Genomic DNA, 12,542 nt, shown 5'->3' with positions numbered 1-12,542 from the left:
AAATCCGGAAATGCTTCCGAGAATAGCTCCACAACAAACTGACGGACGTCTGAAGTTTCTATTCCCTCCGGTATCCCAAGAATGCGAAGATTATTCCTTCTCATTCGATTCTCTAAGTCAGAGAGCTTCCAAGAAACATCCTCCCTCTGATTTTTCAAGCTCTCTGTAACCCCTCTCTGTGCACTCAGTTCATCCTCAAGTTTTGAGACCCGCTCTTCGACTTCGCATGTTCTGGCTGCAATATCAGCACAAGTTTTGGCGACTCTTTTAATTGAATTTTGTAATTTGCGGCAGGCACTTTGGGCCCTTGAACTTTCTGCCCTAGTCTCTGCTCTATGCGCCATGATGAGCTGATAAATAGAGTGAAGGGTGACTTCCTTAGGAGCCTCCTGCTCCCCACCAGGACCCAGATTATCGCCCCCTTGTTCAGTGATTACATCAGTAATATTGCTAGAGAACGAATAGTCCCAGGCCAATGACTCCTGTATATTATTAACAGACGGCTCTCCCAAAAACCCATGTACCTTAGCAAGTGTAGTAGTTACAGATGGAAGTAGTATTGATAGCAATGATTTGTTTACTTCTAATGTTTTTGAAGGGTCTTGTACTGGTTCTGGAAGATTGACACGTTTTCCAAACAGGATTAGAGATTTTGTAATGTATTAATGTTTGTTTTTGTTAAGAAAGGGAGATGTAGTATTTCATAACCTTGTTTAACTCTTCCTTGCGCGATGTGGTGTTGCACTCTGTTCCCATTGGTTGTCTCCCCACTACGTCATTTAGAATGTTCTAATGATATTCAAGCAACGTTACTGTGGGGCGCGGCATTTCTGCTTACCGGCTGTTCCTCATTTCCTGACTTCATATCAGCTGTCTTTGTATTGAAATAAATAATTTACAGATACTAACCTGCGTGTTGGTATTTCTCTATGTTGTTCGACACTTCACGTAGCAGACCTGAGAGTAGATAAGATTATATTCCTGCGCTCCTTCAGTTTAATTGCGGTAGTTTCACATTAATGTTTAGTACGGAAATATATTTGAGGGTGGAAAACGCAATCATATCTCCAGCTCTCATACAGTTTGGGACTTATTTTGAGTTTGGTGAATGTGAGTCATCTGCCAACAAATGACAGATGTCCCGTCCTCTCAATTTAGAGTGTATAGGGTCTCTTTACACCATAAAATGGGCAGACAGAATATTTGTAGTTGTTTAGCAGACGCCTCGCATCCACCAAACTCTAAAACAGGCCCCTTGTTTACAACTCTCCTGCTCTTATTTCTGCTCATCTGCCTTCTCTTGCAACCTATGTCTCTAGCTTCTGCCTACACTTTTTCTCCCACCCCCTACCTATTAACCTCTCTTTCAACCTTTGTCACTCACTTTCTGTATCCAGCACTCCAAACCTGTGTAGCTCTCCCGATATCTCATGCTCTGAAACCTGCCTCTCCCCAGCTCACCTCTGCCTCTCTTGCATACTTCTACCTCTTCAAGCCATTGGCTGTCTTGTGTGACCAGAGGCCTCAAAAAATGAAAAATAAAACGATAATAAACCTGGGTTTATTATCATTTTATTTTGTTTCCCTGCCGAATCTTTGTCGGTGGAGCTGGGGGAATGGCAGATACTGAGGGGAGTGGTTGCACACACTGCCTTCAGTGCCCATGTGGGTTTGGCCGGCCGTCTTAGGGCGGTCAAACTGACATGCGCACTGAAGCTGCCTCCAACCCGATCTGGGTTGCCTGGTTGGAGACAGCAGGCACAGAACTGGGAGCACAAATGGAGGGTGCTCAGGCTAATCCTGGCACTACTTTCATGCTACCAGCAGCAAGGAAACAGTGTCAGGATTGGCCGCAGGGAAGTCTGGAAGCCTGTGCCTGTAGTGGACTGAAGCCAGAGAAGAGTGGAAGACCGGTGATACAGCAGGTTTGCTTTTTGGTTTTTCTGTCATCCCTGATCACCCTTCCTGTCCCCCCATCCCACCACTTTGCCAGGACACGGGCAATTACTGCTCCTGACCCCTGTATCGCTTGACTGCGGGCCGTCTCTAAATTTTGACATTCATGCATACAATCTCTGCCTCTCTCAACATCTATCTCTGCTAATATGTGTCTGCTTTTCCTGACTTCTGTCCCTTCTAATCTCGCCCTTTGGTTCTCCTGAGACTCTATGTTCCTCTAAACCTCTGCTTTACCCCAGACCTTCTCCTTTGCCCTTGCTCTCTCTTTTCTGTATTTTTCTCTCCTGTCCTCTAGATAGGATTTTATTGTCCCCATCTCAGTGCTCACCCTTACCCTTCTTCTGACACTCTCATCTTTGGTTTTCACTCTCTCTTGCCTTCGTTTTCTGCCTCATTTTCCCTTTGTCTCAGGCTCTCCCACCCTTTTGATTCTGTAGTCATTTTCCTCTGTCCTCAGCAATACTTTCATCTCTCTTCATTTCTCCCACATTCTGTCTACATCACTCCTGCTCTCTATTTACATAGTCTCCTCTCCTTCCATTTGATATATGTTCTCTTCAGTTCTCCTATGCATTATGCACTTATGAGTTTCTCCTTTTTCCATTCTCTCAGTCTTAACACAGTTTCTACACAGGTCACTGAAGCGGCAGAGTGGGCAACAGTACTGGCACTGGTCTGACAGCATTCTACCAGACAAGCTTGCTATGAAGAATGTGAGATTCGGAAGGCAGCTGCAGTTAACTGGCTAAGGACAAAAGAAGGAGAGACTCCAAATAGGGCAGGAAGCAGGGGAGAAACGAATGAGGACCTGCATAGGAATGTTCTTTTATTCTTCTCTCTCATAACATATCTCCTTTCCCATCTTGCTCTAACTCTCATTCATGAAAAACTATTTTATATGTTCCTCTCTGTATGATGCTAACCCTTATTTAAACTGTAAACATGTTTGTATGATTCTCTGTTGTATAGAGGTTGAGTTGTAGATCACAGAGCCTAGCCAAAGACAAGGCCCTTTCCTAAAGCTGCTGGCCACCCAAGTGTGCTTTTAGTCTAAAAAGATGGCTTAGGCAGGGCTATTTCCTGCTCCCAGAGGAGGACACTCAGCAACCCCATTGTTGCCGGAATCTAAGGTAGGCTTCTGTGTCACCTGTCACCCTATGAATTGTGTGTTAACATTTGCTATCGCCGCATGTATTTTACATTGCTCTCACATGCAATTTTTCATGTGTCCTGCATGAGTGTTCATCTTACAACTTATTGCGGTAAAATGAACACACCTGTATTGACACTTGAAAAAAAAATTGGTGGTGGTGGGGGTTTTGGGTGCTGTGCTTGTGGGGCCTGTGGGTGTAAATTCAATAGTGTGTGTATGTTGTTGGAATGTAATGCTATATGTAAAAATAAGGTTTGACACATTACCTACATATACATTATGACACATTGACAACATATATGTTTAGTAAGATAATAATGAGTAGAACTAACCTGTCTCCATACCACCATGGCCTCACTCTGTCAGTACTTTGCCGCCAGGACACCCCAAGCACAACAGGAACATCTAAATCGGCTTGGTACAAGCCCACCGCCCTGACAGCAATGGAGTACTATTAGCCAGCAGAGAAGACTGTGGCTGGAACCTGTCTATTACTGCAACATCTAAATACCTCGGCCCGACCACTGTCAGCTCGACAGAGTACTTGGAACCACTGTTGTGGTGACAGTGGAACCGCCAAGATCTAAACCAGGCTGACAGTCTCTGTGATGAGAATATCGTTTTTATGAGGAGTAAATAACCCATTTATTTTGTATTCCTTAATTTGATCTGAGGCACATCTCAATATTTGCCTTCAAATGTGTGGGAAACAAGATAGCTGCATTATGATAAAAAAAAAAGGAATCTGGGCCGTTCTCTTTTTTTTTTTTAAATATATATATTTTTATATATGCAATAAACAACAAAGAATAAAACAGTGCAATACAACGCCGCCACCCCCCACCCTCCACCCTCCACCCTCTTATCTAAAAATATATAAATTGCCACAAGCAGGAAAATCCATTTGCCCTTTAACAGAAATCACAGTTTTAGGCCCTCACTTGCCTACAAAGTATCAAACTTTCATATATGGTTCTGGCCTTGGTAAAAAAAATACTTAAAGTACGTGCGCATAAAGTGCAGAGCCATAAATCATTGTGATACAACCTCTCTAAGGTATAAGTTCATTAATAATAAAGTGATCAGTGCCAATGTGCGAAATACACAATCTAACGCAATCCAACAAGATTAGTGTAAACGGAGAAGACATTTGCCAGATAAGGTCGAACTACCAGCATTTAAAGTGCAAAAGTTCAAATCCTATGGGATTCTTTTAAAGCTTTTTAAAGATCCATAGGCACTGCTGTCATGATGGGTAAAAAACGTAGTATGAGGCACCATGAGGAAAAGTTATTGGAAACTATTAGAAATAAAGAGCGGGAGGTACAAAAGGCCTCATTTGAGAGCTCCAGTAACGTGGCCTCCCTTACGAAGCAATTCGAATTATTGCAAGCAGAATATCAAGGAGCCCTTCATAAGATACTATTGGACAGATGGAAGGTCAGCAAATTACAGCATTTTGCATATGGGGAGAAGAGCGGGTCTTTGCTAGCATGGAAAGTCAAGGCTGATAAAGCTCGAAATCAAATAAGAAGTCTCAGAGAGCATACGACAGGCGACATAGTGGATACTAATTCTAGAATTGGGTTGGAAGTCTCTAGACATATGAGCCAATTGTACAAAGAAGATATCTCCCCTGGGAGAGACAATATTGAAGGGTTCTTTAAGGATATCGAACTCCCATATCTAAACGAGGATCAGAAGGCGACTCTAGTAGTCGAGATAATAGAGGAGGAGATCCGACAGCAGTTTAGAAAAATGGCCAGAGGGAAGGCCGCTGGGCCGGATGGCCTCCCAATTGAGATTTACCTTTGTGTCTTGGATAATGTGATCCCAACTCTTAAGGAGCTTTTTAATGTAATATTAAGAGATGGGGAAGATCCTCCCTTAACCTGGGCAACGGTAATATTGATTTTGAAACCCAATATGGACCCTCTCTTGGTCGATTCTTATCGGCCCATTTCATTGTTGAATACCGATTATAAGGTTTTCGCAGGGAATTTGGCCACCAGGATAGCTAAGATCATTAAGTGTATCATACACAACGACCAGAGAGACTTTATTCCTGGGAGGCAGCTCAACGAGCTAACTTTCTTAATGCTTGGTGTAGTTGATATCGCTGAAACTTATAATTTACCTGTAACGCTCATGGCAGTGGATGCCGCTAAGGCTTTCGATCAGGCCCACCGGCCATATGTCTGGGAGGTCCTAAAGAGATTTGGATTTCCTATTAACATAATAAAGGCCATTCAACTTTTGTACCGTTCACCAAGAGCAAGGGTCCTCGTAAACGGAGAGCTAACTGAATGGTTTAATATATTGCGCGGAACAAGACAGGGGTGTCCCCTGTCCCCACTTTTTTTTTATATGTACATTGAACCATTTGCGATGTGGATTAGAAAGAATACTACCATCGTTCTTTTTAGATATAGAAATGTTGAGATCAAATTAGCACTCTATGCAGACGATCTTTTACTCTATACCCTGAATCCACAATTGTCCATTCCTATATTAATGACCAAAGCGGAAGTATTTGGGAAGATATCAGGATATAAGGTGAATACAAATAAGACTGAGATCGTGGAATGGAACCAACCAAAGCGATCATTGCAGTCATTGCAGTCAAAACCGAGCATGCGCTATCTTGGCATTATAGTCACGCAGAAATTGGCGGAAGTCACTACGGTGAACTGGAAAAAGATTAGCCAAGAAGTAGGGAGACTGCTGGTTAGATGGGCAAATCTCCCTCTAAATTTATACGGTAGGGTTAACCTTATCAAGATAGTTATTTTTCCCAAAATTAAATTTCTTTTCAACTCTATACCATTATTTTTTGACAAAAGGGAAATTGCTAAACTTCAAGGAAAGCTGGGTAGCTTCATCTGGGCCTCCAAAGGTTCTTGCATATCTTGGAAAAGATTAAGGAGGAGACTGGAGAAGGGGGGTGCTTGCCCTGGCTGATTTGATGACTTATGGGCAGGCTTTTTTCTTTAAGAACTGTTGGATGCTCCTAAATAAAGTAGATCGTTCTGCCATAGGAATCCTTTTGGAGGCAATGCTTGGTTAACTGAGGGAGGTCCCAGACCAATTTTTGTTTAAGTTTGGAGACCCAAAGTTTTTCAGAAAAGTAAGATTGAAGATCTTATTGGGGGCTTTGAAAGTATGCATCCTCATGCGGAAAACAATAGGAATTCCCTATTATTCATCTGGGGCCCCGATCTGGGAGTCACCGGGGACCCCGGAGTGTTTGAATGACTCACTCAGCCTCTCATTAAGGAATGCAGGTATCTCTTGTTGGGGAGATTTGAAGATGGGAACTGAGGTAATTGGTTGGGAAGCTCTGAATCTAATCACAAGGGGCCAACTAACCAGGTTCAAGTATTACCAGCTCTCTGCGTGGTGGGCGAGTCAAGACTGGAACGAGGAGGAAGATGATACCTGGTTAGACCAAGCAATAAAAACTGGCACGGTTAAGAAGAAGATAGACTTGTGATATCACACTTTGGTCAACGCAGAAGATGACTTGGACAAGGATATTCAGAGGCTCTGGGGAGACGAGATGCTGGATATAAATTTGAGAGAAGCTTGGATGGATTATTTTGCAATGCTTAGAAAGACTGTCAAACCTGCCTATTTAAAATGCAACCATCTCTTCACTGCCTACAGGGTCTATTGGTCCCCAGCAAGATTAGAAAAACTCTCAGGGTCACATTACGAATGCCCAAGATGCAGAGATTCCGCAGCGGATGATTTTCACATATTTTTAACATGCCCAGCCATTATGAAGTTTTGGTCGGAGGTATGCGAGTTTTTAACTGAAGTCATAGGTATCTTAGTGAGGGTAAGTCCCCGCCTGGTGTTTTTTGGACTTTGTCATGATAATCCCACTGGCATGGGTAGACTAGATGCAAGGTTTATTTTCTATGTAATTCTTTTAGGAAGACGGGAGATTTGTAAATCATGGAAGTCGGATGTCCCACCTACTTCACTGGAATGCAAAAAAAGGATGTGATATATATAAGTAAACAGGACCTAACATGTGACTCCAGCAGTCGAGAGAAAATATGGGTTAAGTTGGTGGATTGGACTCAAAGCCGTAGGTCCAATGATTAAGCCAATGTTTAGCCGTCGGACCGGTTCCCTTCTGTGTTACGGGCACTCCAGGGAAGGGTGGAAGTGGAAACGGCTTTTCTTCTTAAGTGGAATGACTCCAACCTCGCCTGGTTTACCAGAGAAGGATGGGAGTATAGCCAACAAGTAAATTGGCAGAATGAGGACAAAACTGTCATTTTTAGGATAAGACTTTTCTGTAAAAAAAAAAGGAAAGATAAAATGCAGCTCAACCAAACTCTAGGTTCTGTGAAGATTCACTTCCATCCCCAAGATATACTAGTGGTTCGTCTGATTGAGCCAACTTGACAGGGGTTCGTAGATGACTAAACCCCTCTTTTTGGCCCGGATACCTTTTTTTGCATAGATAGCCTTTTCGAGTTTGCAAGTAGCAACTAGTCGGGCCAACCACTGTGAAAATATGGGGGGATTTGAGTTTATCCATGCCAATGTTATGCATAGCCTGTAAATTGTAATGGCAACAAAAATGAGGGCCCCACCACTCTTCCTATCGACAGTATCTTGTATACCCAGCAGGATAATCGTGGGGGTTAGCAGAATATCCTGTGTTAAGACTGCCCTTAGAAATCTTGGATTTTGTTTAGCAATGGCCCAAGTTCTACACAAGTGGCAAACATGTGAACAGAGTCTGCGCTAAATTCAGCACATCTAGGGCAATACGTGCCTTTGCCTGTCCCCCATTTTGCAATTCTGCTAGGTGTAAAATATAGGAAAAAGCTAGTTTTGTAAAACTGTGCCTGTAGCTTGGCAGATAACAAATCGCTCTGAGTGGATCGCAAAGCTAGGTAAAAGACGTTATTAGTAGTGTCCAATTTTTTTTGCCATTTGCTTGAAATTCTGGCCATGTCTTCAGGCATTAGGTTATTCAGTATGGAATAGATACCCCCAATGCAAGGCGTAGTAGTCTCGCATAATCGGTCAATAAGATCGTTTTGGACAAACCCCGTAGGCCCACCCGCCTTGTTGCCAAAAAATCCCTGATGGCAAGATATTTAAAGGCCTCATTATGGCTCAAGTTGAATTGGGTCTAAAGATCATCAAAAGTACGGATCCCTTCGGTCGAATACAAAGCCCCTAGTTTAAGTATACCAGAATTGAACCAGTTTTGAAGATATGATATCCCGAAAATGGCAGGCAAATTAGCGTTGTTATTAATAGGAGTGTAATGGTTCAATCTGCCTAATCCTAAGAGCTTACTAACAGCAGAAAAGACCTTGAAGGTTCTCATCAGGGTCTTAAATCTGACCCTCTGGTAGTATCCAAATTTAACTTGTCGCCACAAGCACACCCAGACCTCGGACCCAAGTAGTAGTTCAAAAGGAGATGGGGATCCTGTTGTTAAAATTGAGGGTTGTTCTTGCATCAATATGGGACAGTTCTGCAGGACAGTGGCCCAGTAGTATAATCTTAAATTTGGGAGCCCCCAGCCCCCTCTTTCACGAGGAATAGATAAAAGGCTAAACGATCTCCTTGGCTGAGAATAAGCCCAAATACATTGAGAAAAGATTCAACTTTCTGCAGCATTAAATTTGTGAAGTCGAGGGGGATGGCTCTGAAAAAATAAAGACGTTTAGGGAAAAAAATCATTTTAGGAATGTTACACCCGCCCACTATGGTCAGATGTAAATTATTTATCCGATTAAGAGCTCTCTTTGTCTCTACCGCCAGAGGGTTCGGGTTTTTGCTGACAATTAAGTCAGTGTCAGCCACAATGTTCACTCCTAAATATTTTGCCCTGACGACAACTCTGCTATATGTCTATTTAATTTTCTCATTTATGATGATCTGAGTCTTTCCTTTATTTAATGCGTACCCAGAGATCTTCCCCAATCCTTGAGCCTCTCGCTCCATAGCTAAAATAGCTTTTCCTGGGTCCGGGGTCACTAAGGCTAGATTATCCGCATAAGCCATGATTTTAGTTTCCAGGCCATATCTACTTACAGCCAGGATATCTAGATTGTTTTCGAGCTTTTTTATGAAAGGATCTATGTACAAAGCGAAGAGCAGTGGGGCGCAGGGGCAAGATTTCAATCTGCTCAGTTAATTGTCCGTTTATTTAGACCCTGGCTGTGGGGCTAAGGTATAGAGCTTTAATGGCTTGAATAGCCTTAGGCCCAAAATGCATCTTCCTCATGACGCACCAAAGAAATTACCAGGAGACCCGATCGAATGCTTTTTCAGCATCAAGACGTATTAGCGCCATCGGGTCCCTTGTAATCTGTGCTGCGGCAAACAAAGTGATGGTGTGCTGAATGTGGTCCATAGTGCCTTTTTTGGGAATGAACCTGTGCTGCCACTTGGAAACAAGATGTTCAATATTGGAAAATATTCTGGATGCAAACATTTTTGAGTAGATATTAGAATCTCCATTGATGAGAGTAATTGGCCGGTTGGGGCCCATTTCTAGAGGTGATTTTTCTTTTTTTGAGAAGATTATGATCTTCGCTGTCGCCCGTGATGCGGGTGGAGGAGCACCGTTAAAGTTTAGGACTACTAGGGTTGTAAAAAGTCTTTTATCTGAGGAGAAAAGATTTTATTAAATTCCACCGGAATGCAGTCAAAGCCAGCTGCTTTGCCATCTGGTAGATTTGATAGTGTCATACCTATTTCCTCCCATGAGGGAGGATCTTCTAGTTGATCGTGATCCTCTGTGCTAAGTTGCGTTAAAGGGACTGCATCTAGGTAGTTATTGATCTCTTTCCGCATAGATTCCGGTGAGTCGGCACCCTCTTCTGTGTACAGGCCTTGATAAAACTCCTGAAAGGCCCATCTAATTTTATTCGGATCACTAGTGGTTTCCTCTGTAGAAACCTGTATAGAGTGTATCTCATTGGTGGTAACCTACTGCCTAGTTCTAATGGCCAGCTGATGGCCAATTAGTTTACTACGTTCGTAAATTGTTCTGGAGCTCCAAGATCCATGCTTTTAACCGTTTATTTTTCCTTAGGAAGAACTGTAAGGTCTCCCCTCGAATGCATGCTTTCAACGCATCCCATACGACCATAACTGGCGCAGACCCAATGTTCTTTTCAAGAAATTCCTGAATCCAGCTTTTCATATGTCTGATATCCAGTATTGTGTAAAAGCGCTCTCTCAAAGCTCCAGGACGAGACTTCTTTGCGGGACACCAAGCCCTTTAAATCTAAAATAAGCGGATTGTGATCTGACAGATATCGTGGGATGATGTCGATATCACTATCACAAATCAGAGAAGGCGATACCAAAAAGTAATCTAGCCTTGCTAAAGAGAGGTGAGAGGCTGAATAATAAGTATAACCTGGCTGATTTGGTTTAAGATTAGCCCAAGCGTCGATGAGCCCATGAATATACATTACATGTTTTAAAGCTTGGTATACTTTTTGCTTTTGGCCTGTATACCTCCACTGGTTGTTCACTCCCCAGTTGCTGGGTAAATTGATGTTAAAGTCCACACATATAACAACTGGGAGAGGCCAATGGGCTAATTCCCCAGCAGAACTCCCATATATGGAGCGTAAGGTGAAAGAAAATTCAGACGTTAGCCGGCATTCTGCTATGACCCATCTCCTGAGAGAATCTGACTTAATGCGAGTGGGCTGTAATAAATGATTGCATTGGGTCAAGATCCCTACACCACTCACATGCGCTCCCTGTGTTGTCCCCTCAATTAAACTATGTCCAAATAAATTTAGAAGGTGGAAAAAAATAAGTAACTAAGTAGAACCTGGTACCCCCCCCCCCCCACCCTGTCTCTCATACCCCCCTCCCCGCCCTCCTCCCCCACCCCTGGAAATTAGAGCAATCAGGTAAAACCTGAGTGATGATCGCCTGTAGTAAGTCCCCGCCACCCGGCCTTGCCGTTTTTATTAGACAGAGATTTTGGAATTCTGTAGGCCAATAAAACCACGGTGAAAGCCAGGAAAAGAAAAAAGGAAGATGGAGGAGGGGATATAAAGCCAGTGCCTTACCAGACCTTGCCAGGCTCCAGAGTGCAAATGCGTCCTTCCTCCCTAGACTCAAAACCCTAATAGTAGCTAAACAAAAAACAGCAAGTGAGAGAAAACAGAAGGGGGCGATAGGCTCTATTTGCCAAGCTTGTTATACATAATATTTACTAACAGTCCCCCTTTCTAGACTTGATTTCCCCAAGATATTCTTGAGCTTTAATTTCAAACATGAAGGTGCGAGTAGACCCATTCACGATTACTTTTAGTCTGGCAGGATTCATTAAGAATAGTTGTGCACCCAGCTGCTAGAAGGGGACAAATAGCTGGCGAAGATGCCACCTCCACTCGACCGTAGCGTGGCAAAAATCAGGCTTCGCAAAAAAAGACACCCCATCAAAGCCTTTGTGAGAGTTAGGTCGGGCCTAATCATAAACCAGCTGTCTGAGCAGAAAGTTTCCAAAAAACACCAGAAAGGCCCTGGGTTTTTCTCCACTATTGTTGCTGCCATCATGCTGCTTCTTCAAGTTAAAGGGAAAGCGTTGAGCTCGCTGAACCTCATGCTCCCAGTTCCATTCCGAGTGTTCTGGAAAGGCTCCTTGCAGGAGTTTCACAATATAGCGCCGCGGATCTTCTCCCTCCACCCCTTCGGGAATCCCTAGTAGGAGGAGGTTGTTTCGGCACTGTCTGTTCTCCTGGTCTTCCATCTTCCACATCACGTCTGTCATACAAGCGCTTTGGGAAGAGCCTAGATCTTTCAAGGCGGAGACTTCGGTTTCCAGGCTTTCTGTGCAGCCTTCGACCATGCTGACCCGATCACCAATGTTCGAACAGATTTTGTTCAGCTTCCTCATGCTCCCTTGCAATTTCTTGGCATCACCCTTAGATGGCCGGCTGTCTGGTTGTACCTCTTCCTGGAACTGTTTGATCGAAACCAGTATAGACGTTAAAGAGGGTTCTTCTATAGGTTGCGATGTGACTCTTGCGTTATCAAGATTTAAGGTTTTGGCAGGTTCTTCGCCGAAGGGGAATGTAAGCTGAGAATCAGAATAATCCAATTTTAGCTGGCTGCGCCTCTTTTCCTTGCTACGCACACTCTTGAACAGTTCCAGTTTCTTTAAGGGGATTGCTATCGTTGTTAACAGAGAAATCTGGATGAGCAATCTTCAACCACGGAGTCAGAGCCATCCGACACTGACAAAAAGTGTTCACCAGTGGATTCAGGGGACTGCGGACCCTGAGACACTGGGATACTGTTAGTGCCTCAGTCGAGGGTTGCAAATCCACTCATTTCCGACTCCAGCTTGCCGGGAACAGAGTCACCTGGAGCCAAAGAGACCTTTGCACTGGTGTTCCCATAAATGGAGACCAAGGGG

This window comes from Triturus cristatus, chromosome 1_2, assembly GCF_964204655.1.
Source record: "Triturus cristatus chromosome 1_2, aTriCri1.1, whole genome shotgun sequence".
In the NCBI taxonomy this organism is placed as follows: domain Eukaryota; kingdom Metazoa; phylum Chordata; class Amphibia; order Caudata; family Salamandridae; genus Triturus; species Triturus cristatus.
Note: the sequence above shows the minus strand (reverse complement) of the source record.